Source organism: Pholcus phalangioides, unplaced genomic scaffold (genome assembly GCF_987345545.1).
Source record: "Pholcus phalangioides strain wild (caught in Gottingen) unplaced genomic scaffold, Ppha-v1.0 ptg000009l_1, whole genome shotgun sequence".
Taxonomy (NCBI): Eukaryota; Metazoa; Arthropoda; class Arachnida; order Araneae; family Pholcidae; genus Pholcus; species Pholcus phalangioides.
In genome coordinates this window covers 32,365,558-32,387,583 of record NW_028301602.1, presented here as the reverse complement: position 1 = coordinate 32,387,583, position 22,026 = coordinate 32,365,558, and the positions used below count along the sequence as shown (strand labels likewise).

At 31.7% G+C, this 22,026-nt stretch overlaps 1 long non-coding RNA gene across 1 annotated transcript; it reads right to left on the bottom strand.

Moving 5' to 3' along the window:
* Positions 1-12,312: 12,312 nt before the first annotated feature.
* Positions 12,313-19,975, bottom strand: LOC149082831 (uncharacterized). The gene is made up of 4 exons (XR_016193302.1): positions 19,837-19,975; positions 17,406-17,420; positions 13,355-13,455; positions 12,313-12,488 (listed from the first exon to the last, which is right to left on the bottom strand). It is a non-coding gene; the product is annotated as an uncharacterized LOC149082831 (long non-coding RNA).
* Between the last annotated feature and the right edge of the window lie 2,051 nt (positions 19,976-22,026).

The following is a 22,026-nucleotide window of genomic DNA, read 5'->3' as shown; positions in this document are numbered from 1 at the left end:
CAAGATGTACTTAAATATTATTTATATTGACATATTTATTTTTTGCATCAGGGAAAAACATCAACTTACTCCCTGTTAAAATAAAAATGATCATAAAAAAATAATCATTCAATTCCATTATAGTACTGCTCATAAAAATCAACAACAACAAACGATATTTCTATAGAGCCATTCTATTAGAGAGCACACACCAACATTTGTATGAAAAGTTTATTGTATTAAATTAATATCGATTGATAGCAAATGCATTAACATTATTATACATATTATTTTATGAGTATACATAGGCCTACACTTCATGAGCAATATTGATTACGTAACACAATTTTTTAGAGCTCGTGTTTCACAATTATATTTAAAAATATTTTAACTATTGAAGAGTGACTTCCACAAAATTTCAAAATATTAAAAAGAAACCAACTTACCCACTGTTGAATTGTTTTTCCCAAAATTAAAACGATATTGTACTGCCGAATAGCACAGCTATAGAAAAATGCTCGTCGTGTAACAATCAAATAATTAGTAATCTCTGAAGATAAAAAAGAGCACTGTAAACCCCTACTATACAAGAACAACACTGTAATTTCTATAATTGGTTATACAAACTAAATATAAAATTCTATTTTATCTCTGGAGATGTTCAAATTCATAACTTCAGGTTTTTATTTCCGAGTGTGAAAGGACTAAAACAAAATGGCTTTTACCTTTAATTACATGGACATGCTTTACTGTTGTTTGAATTATATTAGATGTTTTGAAATAATTTATGATGGACAAATCTCAAAAAGTGAAATTTTTTTTTTTTCATTTAGACAAAATGCAATTTATCTTGTCGGGTGGGAAGCAGGGCTAGACAAATCTATTGCCGATATGCCCGGGGCACGTATTTTTTTTTAATATGCTCGACGCAGGCATATATAACAGCAACAGAAAATTTAAACACGTTCGTGTCTTTAATTTTAAGATTTCTCCTGAACATTTGTATGTGTCAGAAGAATAAATTAAGTTACCTTGAATATTGATGAATAAGTTCGAATTCTATTCGCTTTCTTGAAGATGAAAAAGAAAAAACCTTTTCGTATAGATAAAAGAATATTGCGCGTAAATATTGCTTAAAATCAAGAAACTTTGCGCTGAGACCTCTGCTGCCATCTATTGAATAAAAATAAATCTATCTGATATAATTCTTAAAATAAAACTATTGTCAGTTTTGAACCAATAAATAGCCTAAAAATGAACAACATGCGGTGTGAAACTATATGTATTTTTTATTTTTATGCTGTGTATCGAAATAAACTTTATGAGCCAAAATGCCGGATACTATATTTTTGACTTTTCCCCAAAATCACTTTGTTAACACCAGCAAACATGGTAAGCTGCATTTTGGTGCATAGAAATTTGTCATTTTGTACCATGCAGTATACAGCCATGCTGCACATCGGTTTAAAACAAACAATCGTTTCATTTTAAGAACTATAACAGATAGTTTTGTTTTTATTACATAGGTGACAGGAAAGGGGCTAGCTTGACGTGATTTCTCGTATTTATGATAGCAAAGTATAAAAATATGAGATATAATAAGCCAGAAGGTTAGGAAATTTTTCTCCTAATTTTTTTTCGCCAGTTCACAAATTAATTGCTGAAATAAATGAATTTAAAGAATTTAATTTCAGCAGTCTGCAATGAAGAATGCTGCACTAAACCGTGCAAAACTCAGGCTTTTGTGCCAATGAGTAATTTTATGCATTACCTTACATTTCAACACTATAATGCCCTCCGAAAATTTGTTTAAGATGACCGGTTTTTATCAGTGAATGTACTTTATGTGTGTGTGTCCAGGGTTTTATCAGGATTAGGCCCGCGCTCACCAAGTCAGGTCCTGTACCGTAATTCAGCAATAATTGTATAAGCGAAATGAATTTTTAATTCTTGATTTCTTTCCCGACGCCAACTGAGCAGGAAACTATAATTAGCGGTTTTATTTAATTTTAGATTTTTAATTGGTGACCACACTTTTTTTCCTTTTGAATTTTCTAATTTTTTAAAAACTTCGATTTTAAAAAAAATTATACCCTTTCGATATTTTTATGCGAAAAAAAAATAATCCGTTTTTAATTTTTTCAAGTACATCCATCAGTACATTATTTTGTAAATTTTTGGAGATTTGTCCAACCCCGATGGGAAGAGGTAAAATAAATAGGGTTAATCAAAAAACTTACTAAAAACATTTAAAAGCTCTTAAAATTAATTCAAATTAAATCAGCTCAGATAGTTTAACCTTATTCGATCGACTAAATATTTAATGCACTTATAATTCGGATTAACAAGTCTGAATAAATTCATCGGGGCCAATATCACGTCGAAGTTCGCCAACTATAGGAATGATAATGGCAAAGATCAGAGTTTATATTCACATAATATAATTTGTAAATTTAGTTAAATATGAACATTTTAACTGTACACGATATCTATGAATATTCTTCTATCTATGAAAACATTCTAATTATAAGCAACGTTAAGTCGTAAACACGTAAACAGTATTTATCAATTCCTCTCAATATAGAAGAGTTGATCAACTTTGCCCAAGAATATTAAGAAGACACCAACGAATAAGGCAAATACACGAATGTATGTATTTGCCTTATTCGTTGGTGTCTTCTTAATCCTCTCAATATACTTGAATATTTAAATTCTTTTAAAAAAATTTATAGCTTTTCATTATCTATGAAAATACGTCTTTCATTACCTTCATTATCTTTTTTACGCTTTTTTAACAAAAAAAAATCAAAGAAATTCCAAAAAATCTTTTGAGATTTACCGATTAGCTTATAGCTATTTATTTCATAAAAAATGCACGCTAAAAATACATCAAAACTTCAAAAGTTTCTCAAATCAATCTTCCAAAAAAGAAATCAATATTTTTCTTATTACAGTGAAACCTGTTCGAAACGGAATGTCAATAGACTGAAATATTATTCCCTCTTATTAGACAGATTTCCATTTTATAAAGGTGCAAATCAAAACACTAAATCATTAAACAAAATTTATTTTGATTTCGTTTAAGATAAGTTTCCTTCACAAATAGTATCCGTCTTAGACAGGTTTCGCTGTCTAATTCTTATTCCATAAGAACATGTATTTTTCCATTAACATATCTGCAAAGTTTCTGTTGGAGAAATGAGTATAATGAAATTATGATTATAACTTACGCCCTGTACGCAAACGAAAATGAATTTAGTGTCCTGCTTCTATATATAAAACTTCTTTACAAATTTTTAACAATTTTTTTATCCAATATCTAAGATATTATTTGTTGAAAATGTGCATATAAAGACATTTATACGTTTAAATACATATTTTTTCGGAGATACAAATATGTTCGATAAATAATAATTTAAAATTAATTTTGAAGTGTAGATTATAAAAATTTATTTATTTATTATTTCTAAAATATAATAAAGTATTTATCACTTCATTTCGGTATTTAATATTTGTTGCTAATCCCATTAAAACGATACTTTGGCAATTACGATTCACTGATAGAAGTTTATAATTTTTGCCTTAAAAGCGAAAATATTTTTTTTTCAATATTTTAATTAATATTCAATAACGAGCATTTTTTCCAAAAAAATATTCTTACCCACTGAAAATGATGAAATATAAGAAAATACATAATGATTAATAATATTTAAAGTATCGATATAAATAGTAAATAAGGTGTGAAATGAGATAATGGATAAAATCCTTTTTTTTAATTTTATCAATGTTAATATAAATTTTAAAATCAGAGATTAGGTGTGTATGACTTTTTTCCTACTTTCAAGCTTTTATAATACTCCCATACCTTTTCGAACTTTTTACTCCCCTTGAGTATGAGATTATAATTTAAGCTACTATACATTGAAGTTTCCCCCCCCCCTTTTCTACTATATCTGCACAAAACTTTTATACTCTAAACAATTCTGCACAAAACTTTTATTTTTTTCTAATTTCAAAATTGAAAAAATTTGGCATAAATGTTTACTGAATATAGTGTATATATAATTTGAGATATTCCAAAAATTACTTATATTTTTACTTAACTTAACGTTATACACAGATATGAACAATTTCATGTTTTTTATCATGTTATTTTTCTTGTATTTTCGAGATCCTATTTAATGAAGTAAAAATAGAGTATTTTATTGTACACTCAAACTTTACGACTTTAAAGTAAAAGAATCAACTTACAACTTGCTGATGTAAAAAAAAGATTTAAAAAAATCATTCCTAACTTCCATTAAAATACGTACTACGGGTGATTTCACTAATTTTTCAATGTTTCAAGGAAAATGTCTATCACTAACGAAATTACAACGATATTTATGGTGATTGTCTTGATGTTTTCCATGAAAATCTTTAATGAGTATTTTAATGCATATTTACATGAGAGCGTTCCCTCTTATGAGTAATTTAAGTTGCAAGAGAAAGCATATAGTTTTTTTTTAAATCAGAATATTCCAATGCAGTGGTTCATGAGGGCGTCCGTTCTTGGGAGTAATTTAAGTTGCAAGAGAAGCATATTCGACAATCTTGAAACGTATGTAAGAAAAGCAAGTCTTGATAAACTCACGCATACAAAGGTAGATAAACATTTTAAATATGCTGAGGTTGACGGGGTTGTCGGACTATAAAATGCAGGATAATAATTTTGCAAGCACTACCACTTTCATTCTTCAAACGAGTATTAATATGCGTGCTACATAAAGTATGATACAAACGAGTATTATTATTTTAGAGATTTGGGATGAATTCAAGGGGTTTTCATTGAGCGATTTGATTGAAAATACGTGATTTCGATGATACCAGTAGCAATCGAATTAATCTCGTAATTGTACCACTACATCCACTGATATTATTTTAAATTGGCATTATCGTAATTTCGTAATCCAATACCATGTTTTCATTAAAAACTATAAGCATGAAGGTGACTTACCGGGCCTGTATAATATGAAAAAATAACAATTCGCTTAGCATATGTTTTTATTAATTTTCTCCTTGCAAAAATATTATTATGTATAATAAATATTACGTATAAATATTACGTTCAATATATAATTTTTTTAATTTAAAACGTGAAATGCATATGGGTAACATTTTGTTAATTCAAAACTAACGAACGAATATTTGTTATTGCAATAGAACCTCGTTAAGTCGGACCCCTTTAACTCGGATCTCCTGAGAACCCGTACATGAAATGGGAAAGAAAATAGTATTTAATTTTTTTTTTTTAATCTAAGAAGATATCTTCAAATTCCCATAATAACTTTTTTTATTATTATTACGCTAGCACAGTGACAAGAAACGCCCTAACGTAAAACGGGGAGGGAGGGGAGGTTGAAGGATGTGAATTCCACTGATTTCTTAAAGCTTAAACAGCAATAAATGCTTCTCTTGACTACCCACTAGAAGGTCTTTATTATCTGAAGCAGTGTTATCCGAAAAAATAATTTTCAAGAGTAATTTTTCTCCTCTTAAAATCTTTAAGGAGTAGTTTTGTTGAGAGGAGTATTTTTTATGAAAAGTTGAGAAAGTTAGAAAAATAACTATCAAAAAACACACCTAAAATTTGAAGTATTTTCACATAAAGCTAACAGACATTGCTATCAAAAATATTCTTGATCTTCGCATAAAACTGTATAAGAACATTGTCAACCTTTGCCACCCCAGGTGGTACGTATTGAGCTTATTTTCGGGTTTGGCTCATGAACTAAAGTATGTTTTATGAATGTTATTCCGTGTTTTCCACGTTCTGCGGTTAAACCGGATTTTCGGTAACCCGGATAGGCTTTGGTCCCAATCTGTCCGACTTAATAAGGTTGTACTGTATATTATATTTTTTCTAATCAAGATTCTGTTGCATCTGAACCAGAGTAATTAACTATAATTATCTGAGATCTGAGTATCTATAAAAAAAAATATTGGTTATCAATTTCTGGCAGTGCACAAGTGCTAGATGACAATAAGGACCGACTCACAGGTGAAACCAACCCTTTATTCGAGGAAAGTTGTAGTAATTGTTTCTTAGTATGCAGCGTGTACAGTATTTATTAGCCCTCTCAGTGAAAATTGCGAAATATCTCGTCCCGATATCCTCTTATTTCGTCAATGACGCGCCCATCTCAATAAGCGGGCTTTTTTTTCGTGATCCAGTTTATTGATAAATGAAAAAATTAACCAGAAATGATAGTTGATTTTTTTTTTCATTCATAGATATTGACATTTAAGAATGACAAAAAATGTTTAGACTACATAGGCTTTATTGTATTATTACTTACGTTTAGCCACGACAGCTACAAAAAAGTAAAAAAAAAAATCGATCACCCATTTGATCATTCAAGTAATAAACATTCAATAATCGATAAAAACAATAAAAAAATCATATTTTAAAAGATGAATTTGTATTATATTTAGTTTATGATTTTTTATATTAAAAGAGCTTAAAGATGTGTGATTTATGTAATCGAATTCATGTAATCTCAGCAGAAAATTTTGTAAAAATTTTAGTAAAAAGTTACAATATTAAAATATGTGAATTTCTGAAATAATGGCTGCAAAAGTTATTTTTTTCTTCTAAAATGCACCGAAAGTTTAAAAATTAAATATTTAATTTGTGCAAACTATTCAAAAATATACGATAGTCATATTTTTATATAACATAGCAATAATTATTCTTTTTTTTTGTCTAAAAATTTATAACATCGCGGAAAAAACTGAAATATTTTAATGCATGATATCTTGATAATAATTCGCGTCGTATAATATTAATTTGGATGAGAATTTTACATTCTTAATGAACTAACTTTTAATCCTTATAATAGGTGTATATAGAAGGATTTATGTGGTTTTGTTTAAGCATATGTTACGGTAAATGTGATAAATCCTTAATTACATATAATAACTGGTTATTATGCATTCTTACCAATCGTCTTGGTAAGTTTGATAAATTCTTGGAATTTATCGTCCGTATCTGTGATTATACACGATACCTTTGTGTAATTGGTGAATGTAATAAATATAAAAAAATTCCCCAAATGAGAGAGATTAGTAGGTTATGTGTGATGAATATAGTCGTATCCCAATATAATGATAATGAATTTTACGATCGTACCCCGATGTAATGATACATTACATGTATGAATTATTGTGCATAGTATATCATATAGTAAGATTTATCGTATTTACCAACGACGCGGTGCTTGGTATTATGCATAATCAGCGGTAAAAGGTAATTTTTTTATTACTTATTAAATTTACCAACGACGCTTGGGTACTATGCATAATTGCCGGTGAAAGTGATGAATTGGGGGAAATTTATCAAACTTACCAAAATTCTTGGCGATTATGCATAGTAACCGGTTATTATGTATAACATATACTTATCCCTTGTACCATAACTGTATTTACTATAATACATTTACAGTATATATACGATATTCCAAATACTTCTCAAAACTCAGTTGAATAATTAATTTCAGCCTTTCCCCTCTCAAACAGTAATAGCTCTTGTTGTTTATTTTGTACCTTCTTTTTTGGAAATGAAAGAAATTTTCAATTTTTAAAAACTTTCTAAGAAATTTTCGAATTTCTACAATTCGATGAAATTATAATCCCTGATCGATATTGGTTCTTTGTCTTACCTTGAGCCAAGAAAATAGCACAAACGGCCAAGCTTATGAGGGCAGAGATGAACGTCTTCATTACGCACAATGCAAATGAAAATTGCTTTCGTGGAGTAAATAATATTTTGTCTCTGTGTCCTATGCGTTTTTTTAGAAAATAAAATCTGTATGTTCAGCGTTTCTACTAAGTATTTTAATCTGCCCCAAGATATTGTTGATGTCAATATATTTTCGATTCAAGAGATAGACATTTTTCCGCCATCCAAGAAGGATCGTACTTGTATCGCAAGCAAGATGGATTTGTGTGATTTTTCTTTTGCGAGGTGAATAAAGAAGACCTATCTGGAAAGGGATGTGAGCGCATATAATCTCGAAAGAAAACACCAGGAAATAATGTAGAAACATATACATTATTCCTTGAATATTATTTGCACAAGAACCATTAGTTCTAGTTTATCGCTGATAATAACAAACACAATCAAAAAGTTAACCTTTTTTCAGATAAAAACCAGGTTTAAGATATCCGACTACCTTACTTGGTATTTTTCTATAAAATGGTACGGGAGTGATCTTCTCTCATTTTTTGACAGAAAGTGTCTTGTGATGGTGAAAACAATAACAAATTTGGGACTACCTATGTCATTTTCATGACAAATTTTTAAGCAAAAACTCATGTGATATTCGAAACACGATTGCGAAACAAAATTATGAATAAAATGTTTTGTTATTTTCATAGTAACATTTAACAATACGTAGTAATGATGCAGGCCAAGAACCAAAAATTTAAAGGATTGTATGATATTCCCAGAAATTAATTGATGTACGTATGAATTTTTTGAAATTTCAGTTTACATATCGTGTATAAAAACATTAAAATTAGACAAATACATGCGATAGACCTTAGATTTTGGTTCATAACCTTAGCAATTTATGACAAAATGATACAGTTAATAGATTTTCAGAAATAATGTTTCTATAATTCAAGTAAAATATCAAAAATGGCATTCTTCGTGAAACGTGTTTAAAGTTTTATCCTCTTATTATTTCGTGTAAAAAGGCAACACTAAGTAAGCTTAACTTCTGTTCTAAGCGTAATACAGTGGAACCTCTTTTAACGAACACTTCTCTGATCCCCGGTCTTGTGAAATAGGGCTTTAATGTAATTTCACTCCCCGTTAGCGGATGCTTTCGATAGCGGACACTAAAATTAGACAAACTCTATTTTTTTTTTCAAAACTCTGATTTATTAATCCAGAATTCATCATATTCAACAATGATTATGTATAATCTCAAGCTCGTTTTTATAAAAATGATAATCCGGCAATAAATTACCTGATTAACGGAACATAGCCCAGGATTTTGATTCCGAATGGTAATGTTGGTTTTGTTTGCACATGTTGATACTGTGAAGAAAGCCAACATGACAAGGCTGATAACGGTTTTTTTATATTTTTTAATCTTCACACACTTATTTTATTTTAATTCAATTTTTATTGCAAAATACTGTAGTGCAAGTACCCGTTATCGAGAGGGTTTTACTGTATAAGCAAAACTAGGCCCGTTTTAGAATCACAGGAAATGTGGTTTTCATAAAAAAGGAAAATTTAAAAAAAATCGTTTTTTATTTTCTTCCAAAATACGTTTTCAACATAGTCGGATAACTCAAGAATCCCTTTTATCGTTTCGGTGCAATATTTCCCACAGTAACTTTCGTACAGTAAAACCTGTGTATAACGATACTGTCTATAACAATATAAACCTGCCCCTAACAATATTTTCTTTGGTCCCGGCGGAAATTTAATAAGAAATAGCGCGAATGCCTACAACGATAATCTGTCCATAACAATGTGTTTTCCGGGTCCCTAGAGCATCGTTAAAGGCAGGTTTTACTGTATAAGGCATTACAGTTTCTGTAAATATCGCTTTCAAAAATCAGTATGTTAGATTTGTTTTTACTTAATTTTTGTAATAATACGTCGAGGTATGACACAATTTTAATATTTTGTCAATTTAATATTTTTTAATATTTTATTCACTTTTCAAAGCTATAAAGGAAGAAACGGCATAAAGATATAAAGAGATGAATAAAATCTTGGCGAGATTAGGAAACATATAACCTAAGAACTACAATTTGACGTCGATTCTGAAACGGCTGAACAAAGACAACCATGCCCCAACTGAAATTCAGATCCCAGACCTAACCTATACATAAGAAGGTTGGTTTTGCTAAACCATGCGATTGTCAGAGTCACGTTTACTTAATTAAACATTTTATAAATGTACGAAAATTTCACGAACAAAAACAATAAACATTTCATTAGTCTTTCTTGTGATTTTTAGTGCACATTATAATATTTCGAACCTTTTTCTTTTAGGATATAAAATATTTTTTGTACTTCACCAAATTGAAAATCTCAAATATTTTCCGTTGCTTCCAAGGAAAAAAAAAGACAACGTTAGACGTTGACGTCGAAAAAAAGACCCTCTACAACGTTATTTTTTCATGGCTCACAGAGTATCCTTATATCGCGATTTCGCTGTAATCCATCGAACGCCGGCCATGAAAATGCCGAAGAAACTATTTCAATTCCATATTCGTTATAGTCACCAACTTACTTATTAAACGAAACGTACTGCCGAAAAATTGTCTATGTCGTTTTTTAAACTTTATTGTAGACACATTTAATGCTATTCCTGAATTTGAGAAATAACTTCGATAAAGTAACATAGCAACGTCATCTCTTGGTTTCCGCAAGAACTGACTTGAGGAACGTGTAACGGAAGTTATATGGTACGTTACTCAGTCAAAAACATCCAATTTCGCAAAAACGTAATATAGACCGTAATTCTGCCAAACGCTTCAAATGTTCATTAGAATTTTATTGAGGGAACTTTTCCGAGCATTTTACACATCGGATTTTTTTTTGTCACTCAAACCATTTATTTGAAAGCCTGAATCTGTTCCTGAATGCAATGAATTTTGTAGTATCCAATACTTCCCATACTGTACGAGAAAAATGTGATACAGTCGACGCTCGTTGGTTACAGTTAGCCGCTGTGATAGTCGAGTGGTCATAGTGACAGACTCGGTTGGTTTTCAAATTCGAGGCACGAATGTGAGCCGATGTCCCCGTTAAAATTCTCGCCCCGGAGAGCAACAGCCCCACAACGGTAAAATCTTCAATCATCACACTTCACTCATAGTTGGAAACTTTTATGGCGGATAGCAGCACGACACATAACAAGCATTACACAGAAACAAACTTCACGTTAAGTTCACAGCACGTACACGCACATTCCGACATGTACCAATTCGTTAGAAATTCCGTAGAGGAATGTGTATGTGAGGCTAAATAGTAGTAGTCGCAGTCGCTTGTTATGATTACGTTATAAATTCTGTATTGCAACCATTCCATTATAACGACCGTGACATGATAAGTCCTAATTTTTTCCTAGCCATCCATATTATTTTTCATCGAATATAACGACCTACACAGACCATTTAATACAATACAGCGTCCGAACTCAGCTTTGGATCACCGCTTTTTTTGCAGAGAAATTTACAAAATTCGTCTTTTTCGTTTGAAAAAATTGTGTTAGATCATTACCTTTGATACAGTCAATGCTCGTTATAATTGCCCTACATTATATAGCCATTATGAGCGATATGATAACTCCAAATTTTTTTCATATAGCAACCTACCAACCTATCCATAGGCCTATGTTTTCCTTTCAATATAACGATCACCCGATGTGACGCCCAAATTCGTCAGAATGAGTGTGGTCGTCATATCGAACACGGACTCTATTGGAGAATTTGGTACGTAGATGCGGGCATGTGTGTGTGTAATTGATTGTTACAATTTTATATAGCATTTCCTCACCTCATGAATTTTCACCGCAACTGCTCACATTATAGCAAAATATCGTTTTTTATTTAGTCTAAATATTAGTTATGTTAACCCTTGAATTGGCAAGCGTTGAAATATTCCGAGGAGAAACTTTTTGAAGGGTTATACGTATAACTAAGCGAATGAGGAACCCTGAATGCTATTGCATGAAAAAAACAATTGTTGTCAATATTTTAAAAAATATCTGAGGTTGCTCTGCAGGGAACAACACACTGTGTACATATATGATTTACGTAGATTTGAATGGCATAAAAATAGTATTTATTGTTTGCAACTTACTTTTCTATCATTTTTGAAGAATGCACACAGCAATATCTCTCCTCCACGCATGTTATTTCCCTCCAAAATGCAAGGGTGAAAAATCGTTCTTGCTTTTCTTGTCAAAAAAGGTGACATTGAGCCATTCTGCTTTTAATTATAGAAACTTCATAAACAGGTCACAACTAAATATCGAATGCTTAGTAGTTGCTTCGAGACATCAATGCCAAAATACAAAATAAGCTCAAAATAGAAAATGCCTTTATTTGGAAAATATAAGAAACTCGTGTTGTGTGCTTGAGGACAACAATGCCAAAAAAAAGGCTCAGTTTTTTTTTTTCAAACCTGCGATATAACGACCTCCCAATATAATGTCCGCTTTGCATGCACTGAGCGGGGGGGGGGGGGAGGTCATTAAAACGACCGATGACTGTATTCTTAAAACCAGGGGCAAAACATAAGAACTGCAAATGAATTTATTTTATAAATTTTATTTAGTGTTCAGAAGTATGAGTAATGTACAAACAGCAGTAATTTAATTTCACAAGCTTAAAAATGCCTATTGCGGATTGTTGAGTTATTTCATCATGAGGTTTCTTTGGTCGTCGCCGTTGTGAAACGTTTGCTTGACTTGAGAGCATTACTTTCCACCTCCGCCCTAGAATCATTAGAAAAGTATTAATGCAATTAGTAATTCTACAAGAGGAAAAACTTAAATGCCAATGTTGAATGAATGCGATTTGTTTCGTCATAAGCAACTAGTATTTTCGAAGTCATTAATTTTTCTTTTCAATTAAAAACTGAAGTAATCAGTTTTCATTAAATCGACTTGTATCTTCCCCATGCCAAAAAATACTGGTCCAAATATATTTAAATTTTATCACTTATTCATAATAGTATATATAAGTACATAATTAAGTACTAAGACATAGGTGTCGCTAAAAAAAATCAAGTTAAATTACAAACTTTTTGCGCAAATTTTAATCGAGTTTTAATCGGATTGATCGAATCGATTAACTCGACTAAAATTTTTAACCGCGATTAACATTTGATCGATTAACTGAATCAATTAATCAGACCAGTTAATCAGACCATTAATCAGTGTACTACTTATAAATAAATTTACTATTTTGCAACAATTCCTGTACCTCTATTGGTCCCGAATTCCTTATTTCTTTATAAAAGAATCTTTTCACGCTTTTCTTTAATTTTTTTAAGAACAATAAATCATTGCGAAAAACTTCAAAATGTGCATGATTCTTACCCACTGTAATATTGAAGGCAAGAAGAGTTGAAGCTGCGAAAATCTTTAATCTTATACCTATTTATTGGAATATTAAAATTTCCTATAATTTGGTTATGTGTGTTTCACTGGTATTTATGTTTCAAATACCTGGGGAAAATTTATTAACTGACACTGATGGACTAAAAGAATGGTGATTATAATTATTTAATTATATGTAAAAAATATGAAAAATCTTATTTTCTACCTTTTTTGAATTTCTATAGGTATTTCATATTTACCATGTATAGCTCCAGTTTAATTGGGTCTTGATGTTTTTCTTTTGCTTCTCTATCAAGCACAACCATCAAGCAGCTTACTTTCCCAATTTGATACCCAAAATCTGAAAATTATATAATTTCTTTCTAAATGAAAGCCAATTATAAAAATCAACGTTAACATTTCTTATTAAAAGATCACTGTACTAAATATAAACCAAATAAATGTACGTGTAATTAAAAGTCAAATGCAACACAATATAGTATTTTGCAGTATTTAATGGTGCAATTATTTTTTTAAATTATTTAATACGTCATGCATCACGACATTTGTACAAGATTTACTCCTTGTAAAATATTTTAAAGGGGGTTTTCAAATTCAACTTTTTTTCTTTTTTCAATTTTAATTTTATTTTCGTACATGAAGAAATTGCAGAGCATTATAAAACTGATATAATTTTTGAGGCAAATGAGCATTAAACAATAAAATATAAATTGTTCGTGTACAGTCAAACCACAGAGAAAAAATGCGCATAAATGCCCTGGCGAGCTCCGGGGGCTATAAGAATTGTTGGCAAAAACAATGAGGAAAATAAAAAGATTAAAAAAAAAGAAACATAAATTGATGCTATTAATATAATAAAAAAAAAATACAGGGTGATTCAGAAAAGATGGGAAAAACTTTAAGAGGTGATAGTGCACACCATTACAAATAATTGAAATCAAAGAATGTATGGTCTAACATGAAACGCAAACGTGCTAGCGCGTTTCGAAACGTCCACTCCACAAACGTTAAAACGGCATTTCTGTTGAAATTTATCGGGGGAAAAAGATCACCATGCATGTAAATGTAACCTGGGGGAGGAAGAAGAAACTATATGCAAGTCTGCGTCACTGTTAATAATGGGCGCGGACGCCAGCCCTGTGAAGTTATTCCAGCGTGCAACCGTTCTAACAGTTGTAACGTACAGGATAATGGCGCACTTTAGTAATACTGAAAAGGCAGACATGCATTTCATTTACGGAGCTGCAAACGGAAGTAGCAAGAGGCAGCACGAATGTACGGTGAGCGTTTTCCCCCACGGGCGGTTGCCCAATCCGAAAACATTTGCGCGCTGCATCGGCAGCTGTGCGAAACGGGATCCTTTCTTGCTTTTCGACATGTTGTGCCCTGTAACACGTTTGCATTTCATTTCAGACCATGCATTCTTTGATGAAAGTTGTTTGTTTTTCTGTGTACTATCACCTCTTAAAGTTTTTACCATCTTTTCTGAATCACCTTGTATACAAAATCTCTCATGGCTGTTGTGTTAATTAGATTTTTAGATGAGTCCTTAACATGCGTAGGTTATTGATTTCTGTTAAAGCGGCAGGTAGCATATTCCAGCAGCGTGGGCCCGCAGTATTAATGTTGTTGAAAAGCATATTAAGGCTAGATGTAACGGGGTAAATTACCTTACATGCACGGGTATTATATTCGTAGTTAATGGAAATCAGTTGTATAATATCAGAGAACATGTGTAGTTTTATATTGTCTTGAACATAAAAATTTAAAGAAAATAATCGCGAAGTATATGAACAGGAAGTATGGTGAGAAATTCCATTGTTTAAGGTAGTGGTTTAGAACCTGTGCTTAATTTAGAGAAAAAATAATAAAGGGGCTTGGGGGGGGGGCAAATTGTATAGTTGAAAGGGTCTCCTAGAGTCAAAAAGTTTCGGAAACGCAGTTTGAAGATTATGAGCGTCAGTGAATCAAATTATTACGGAGAAGAAGGCGTAACAGAAAATAATAAATTGTGAGAGAAATGACAGAGGATGGCAATTGAAAACTATTGAAAAAATGATATTAAATTTTAATTTAATTTGGTAAAAAAATTGATTGAATTTTGGAAATTGGTTAACGTCACATTTTGAAATATTACAAATATTATATATTCGTTTATTTATTTATTTCTGTTTTTGACATCGCATTTGTGTAAAACCAGGTTTTTTTGTAATGAACAAAAATAAAAATAGAAACCGATCATAGAATCTTCAAAAGCTTTAAGAATGTTCCTGCCCAAAAAGTAAACTGTTCGCCAAATTTGTCATACTTTGATATTTAATTGAGTTTTGTGTTTCTGGAATTTCAACTATTTTTATAGTAACAATAATTGATTTTTGCCAATAATTAACTCGTGATTGATAATTCTTGTTAGCAATTAAAATCATTGAAATTAATTTATTTTAAAAACTCAATGTTTTCAAGTGTGATGCGGGATAAAAAGGTTGAAAAACCCTGCTCTAGAGAGACGTTTCTTTTGGTGGGATGAAAAATTGTGCAAGTTTTAGTGAGTTTAACTGCGGAATTTCGAATGCATAATTTTTGGAGACAGTCCTATCGCAGAAACTTTACAGGGTGTCCTGTAAATGCTTATGCGGCTTTTATCTAATCAACTGTTTGTCGTAGAGGTATGGTTTTAATTTAAAAATTGCTCAAAAGGCGTTCAAAAATTACCCTATTCCAGTTTTGAGAGTGAAAATACAGTGTGTCACAAGTTAAATAAATCTAAATTTTTATACGATCCCTATGTCCTCTAATATCAAATTAGAAAGTTGTTGCCCTGTCTTTTCGGAGTGTAATAATAGAGATCTTATATTTTTAACTGCAATATATTTGCAGAGATATTCGAATTCAAGAATTGAAGAAAAGAAAGAATAGTATAAATGAAGGAAAGGGGAGCTTTGTTTGTCCGTTAGTTTTTGCTATAATTTGCCAACTTCGCCCGTTTTTTGAATTAAAATGTCGCAGTGAATATTGCAGTTAAAAGCATGGAATTTTTTTTTTTTTTTGGGGGGGGGGGCTCAATAAAGACAGGACAACAACTTTCTAGTTGAAAGTTAGGGGGAAAGGGGGCCATATAAAAATGAAGATTTTTTTATTTTGTTATGCACTGTATTCGCACTCCCAAAACTGGTACAGGGTAATTTTTGAACGCCTTTTGAGCATTTTTTGAATTGGAATCATACCTCTACGACAGGTGGTGGATGAGATAAAGGTCGCATTAGCACTTACAGGACACTCTGCATATTATTGCCCAAGTAAACTTTGAGAAGCAATACCAAATGAATTTTACTTACCGGACCTATAAAGGATTGAAATTAAAAATTTACTACATTATGAAAACGGTTTTTACAATGTTCGTAGGTGGTACAGACAGACAAGACCGCTGACCGCCCAGAAAGACCATCTTGGGATGGTTTGCGCTCTTTCCGAAAGAGATGGACGGTCTCGTCGGCGGTACAGATATTTATTTTAAAATACAGTGTATTATTCAAAGAGCCAACTTAAATATCAAAAAGTAATGTAGACAAAGATATTTAATAGTTTGACCATAAATTAATTGAATTTCTTCGCTGGGTTTTTTCCTCTTAATTGGATAATTAAATTTTTCAAGATATCAAAATATTTGAGTTCTTACCAGGGCCATCTTAAGCCGTGATGGGCCCCCGTGCTAAGTGATTTTTCTGAAGATCTACCTGGTGAATTCTAGAAAATTTCCACCAGATCTCCTTTTTATGGGGCCCCTCTTCTCTTGAAATACTCGGGCCGTGCCTGGGTGGACACGGGTTAAGACGTCCCTGGCACGCACCTACTCTAAAATGTTACCAATCTTAATAGTAATTTTTTTCGTCTAGTAAAACTGTTTTACACTTCATATGAATTCCTTTTTATTTGTTCATTAATCGGTTTATCCAAGTTGTTATTTGCAGCCACGTATTACATAGCGAAAATTGCTAGGGTTTTTTTTTTGCTTTACTTATTCTTGAAATTTGTCCAACATTTCACTGACAACTTGGAGTAAATGCAGTATTCAAAATCGTAAAATATACCATAAATACATTTGATAACTATTATATAAATAAAACCATAAATGTTTGTAGTGTTCTGTAACTTTGTCGGAAAATTCAGTTCAGTCAAAAGGGTGGAAAAATGGTTTCAAGAGGAAAAAAAATAGAAAGTAGCTTTTTAGAATATAAAGAATTAATTATAAGTGCAGTATAATATTTACTTCCAATTAATGCCAATACTTACTTTCAGCTAACACAGCTGAAATAAGAATCGTATAGAAAGACGATTAGATGCTAATCGAAGAGAAATATTTCATTTCATATCGAAACATTATATAACCTGGCTTTTATATTTTTCAACCATCAAATTTTCAAATTAACATATGTATAAATTTTAAAAAACGTTCACTAATAATATAAATTGTTTCGCGTTAAAATCTCATTCAGTATAAAATGTTTCTTTCCTTTCACTTAATGAAGCGATCTCTAGTTACTTATCACCACTTCATAATCATTGGGAAGTGAATCGATTAAAAGTTTTAAATGATTAATCAAAAAAAAATTTAATCGATTAATCGGATTTTAATCGAATATTTCCAAATGCCAAGCATTCATAACTAACGTAAGGCTGGTTGTTAATTGATGCTGTATCAATATATTCTATTCATTTCACGCGTCTATCTACTGAATAGATGTAAACAAATAAAGAAAAAGTTTCAAGGAATGAAGGCTGCGCCCGCTTGAAGCTGTTAAATATTTGAATATGCTGAAAATACTGTACTTGTCATATCCTGGAATTTCTTAACTTAGATCTTGCCTTTCTTTTTTTTAACCAATTATTTTAGGTTAGTCATTGATTCCGAAACTAATTTCGATTTTCATACTGTTACTTTTTTTCCTTAAAATTGCCCTTAAATGGTACTGGTGGAGGAAAGGAGCTATTTTGTTTCCCGAATAAGTAAAATGCTATTTACAGTGGAGACAATAAATTTTTTGTCTTTCGAAACTTCCATAAAACTGGATTTGAAACTGAAATCATCAATACAGAATTTTCATTGAATATATTTGTATTATCGCCGTGTCGAAAAATTTGATGAAGACATTGATTCAAATACAAACACAAAAGCAAATTGTCCAACGAGGTGCCTGAAAAAAGACGCCCATAAAAAATATGGATGTCAAATATAACCAAAATACAGCAACCCAATATAAAAGCATATGTCACGAAAGAGAAAACTAACAATTAATACTATATAATACATGGCCCATAAAAAGAAAAGATTGGTTGTCTTATTCTAAGTATGGATAGCTTCTCGATTTATCTCACTATGGTACTTCTTTTTAAATGTATCAATTGTGTTAGAATTCACGACCCTCCGGAGTTAAATTATTGCATTTATTAACAAACCTATTAGAGAAAACCTCCCTGCCACAGTACATCCCGGTGTAGTCTCCTTACTAAACGATACTATTGTCTCCTTGTCGAAGCAGTAGATTGACGGCGTATTAATAATTCTTTATCCATCCTATCCATCCCATTGAAAATTTTAAACACTTCGATTATATCATTTTTAAACATTTTCAACGGCAATTAGCAATTAATCGATTAATCGGACCAGTCCTAATAACCAGTGTCCGAGTGGCGCAGTGGTAAGATGCTTTTCTGGATCAGAAATAATTTATTTACCTACCGACCACTGATATAGATGGTTCCTTCATTTCCCACCCAATTCCACTGGTTGGAAATTACCGTAGGGTGATATATGACCGGAAGTTGGTATGCGGTGAAGTAGTCCTAATAACCACCGCTCGAGTGGTGTGGTGGTTGGATGCTCGCCTACCACTCTGAAACTAGCCGTCGCGGTACCAGGTTCAAATCCGGACAACAATACAGATACGATATTTTCCCCTAACGAGCTTGAAGTGACCACCGATAGATGGCGCCTTCATTTTCAACTGAACTCATTGATGGCATTAAATTGCATTATAGTGATCGGACAGGAGTTGGTGTTTGGTGAAGTAGCCCTAATAAGGCTGAACGCATTTCTCTTAAACAAAATTTTTCATTTAAAACTAAGCTCATACAGATGGTGTTAAAAAATTCAGTCAAATGTCAAAGAAACATTAATTTATAGTAGTTGCTCAATCAACAATCGGGAATCAATGAGTGAAGAACTATTCAATGAATCTTTTTTTTTTCCCAAACCTCAAAAAATGTTTAAAAAATTGGGTTTTGTAGTTTCGTTTTTTAATTAATTTTCCAAAATATGAAGCCAAAATCTAAAATATTAGAAATAATCGAAAAGACATTAAACAGTAATTTTAAAAAAATGATAGAAATTACTTATTGTATAATTAATGTAATCAATTACTGAAAAGTGTAATTGTAATCCAAGGGGATACGGGAAGGTAAGTCGCATTGCTCTGGGGGTGCGAGAAGGGAAAAAAGGTTGGGACTCATTGTTTTAGAGTATATTCGCTTTTTGGTGTAATTGCTCTTGTGTTTCTGTGTTTTTTGTTATATTCGACACCAATATATTTTATGGCCATCCTTTTTTTTGTCACCCCGTTGAGCTTTTCGTCCGTTGTGACATTTGTATTAAACTATCGATCATATAAGACAAATTTAAAAATATAAACTTTTTTTTTCAGATTTATAACATAAAAAAAATTACCTTGGATCAAGAGAACAAAGCCAAAAATTGCAGCGCAAAGTGTCTTCATGGTTATCGAATGCAACTAAAAACAGTGATTGTGACTATTTCATAACCTTTTATATCGTTTTCAGGGAAAATGTATTGTGTGTTCCTTAACAAAGAGCATTGCAATTGATTGTATTGAAAAATGTTTGCATTATTGAACAGCTGGAAAATATTCATTTGATCTCTTTATGATACGGAAACCGTTTTCTTTCTTCTTAAGATTACAAAGAAGTCTTCTTACAATAAATCTCCGGTTGAACAAAGACTTTTCATGTTTTGAATTTTCATGTCTTGAATTTTCATGTCTTGCTTATCTTATCCGCTATTAATGAGTTTGATTCGTTTTTTATTATTTTCGTGCAGTTGTATTACAACAATGTTTCCCCCCCCCAAAGTGGACACTATCACCCCTCTGGATGTCGATGAAATATTCCGGGGGGCGGTAGGAGCTATAGTTTCAGTATAGAATCCTATGGGCGGGTTTGAGATGGGGGGGGGGACGATAAGAAATTTTTTGAAGAAAATATTTTTTTTGAATTCGAGTTACAGATTCTGGAAAATTCTTATAAATATATTTATTATATAAAAAAACCAGTGAAACGCTGAATGCATAATGTGGTCCTTATTTAACCTCGCTTTTCCTGGCATGTCGTGGATGGACAAGATTCCAATATTCAAAAGTCTAGTCCCTCGAGTTTGGTGGCATGCCGGCTATTGCGGGAGAAAACGGTAGATCTCAAATTGAAAGTTTTGGTGGAAGTTGACTAAAAATTCGTGTCGAAAGCTAAAATTCAAAGTACTCCCTCTACAACATTTGTATGTCTATAAAAGTTTAAAAATGTTTTGTGAAAGAAGTAGTCATCTCAATCTGATATTACATAAACCAAAAATACACTGGCAGGGTGGGGTCGTTTTGACCCCACGCATTGTTCATCTTGCCACCTCTTGAGAAAGAAATGCATCTGGACCATCTTATTTTCAGTACCTTTCAAGATAGTCGTTTACCAGCGTTTGACAAATTTATGATGTTTTTCTACTTTTCTACTCCCTCTATATCACTGATTAAAATTTCCGTGGGATCAAAATGACCCCACCACACCGCTTGCGTAAGGCTTTTTTTGTCTGATAGCCGAAGTGTTTAGATCAAAATGGTGTCTCGGAAGAGCAGCAGTTTTCTCAATAATGGTTTCGAATTAATCATGAAACATCAGATATCCAAGATTGGCATGAGGATAGTGCTGCTAATGAATTGTATGCAAAATCCGTGTGATCAACATGTTGTATTGTTGTTTGCAAGGACTGTGTTCCCGACTTCGAATAAGACAAATTTTGGTGCATATGAAAAAACTCAGTAAATATTATTTTAATTTGTAAATTTTATTTTTTGAGTATCATTATATAATACGAGTATTGTAATCATAAATAATCATGAAAATTGAGTTATTAGAATGCAACATATTATTTTTAAAAATGTTCGAAAGTCATGTATTCCTCCATTGTTTTCAAATGCGTAAAAGACAATTTCTAAGTTGTTGTTTCTAAGTAAAAGACCATTTTAAGAAAATAATTAAAGAAATTTGAATAAAAATTTTAGTGACATGATTGACACACAGATGAATGGAGTAATGTGAAAAAAACGATTGCGTTTATAAAAGTTTCGTTTGTTGATCTTTGAAGTGTATGGGGTCATGAACTTTCTGGGGTCAAAATGGCACCACGAGCCAGTTATGCACAAAATTTTCACAACGCCAGTAAAAGGTAAGTCTGAATACAATAATACGTCATACTTAGGTATACGTAAATTTCGTATTTACGAAATAACCGCGATAAATGCGAAATTTGCCAACTTTGACGAATAAATGCTGAAATTTATTTTTTACTACTTTTTCGCGAAATCTAGGTAATTTACACTTTTTGAAGTGGAAAGTCGTAATTTTGCTCAGTACTTGTGAGCGTGCTTGAAACGGAAACCACAAGCATCACTTCTTTCCCCTTTGACGTTGTGTAATAAATACAGTCGAGTTCGGTTATAACATAGCCCTAGGTGATTCGAGAAGTGTATGTAATAACCGTCGTGTATGTTATAGAGAGGTGTTGAAATTAGATTACGTAGTAATGACATATATGCATTATTGAGGTTGTCGTGGAAAAAATAAGTTTATG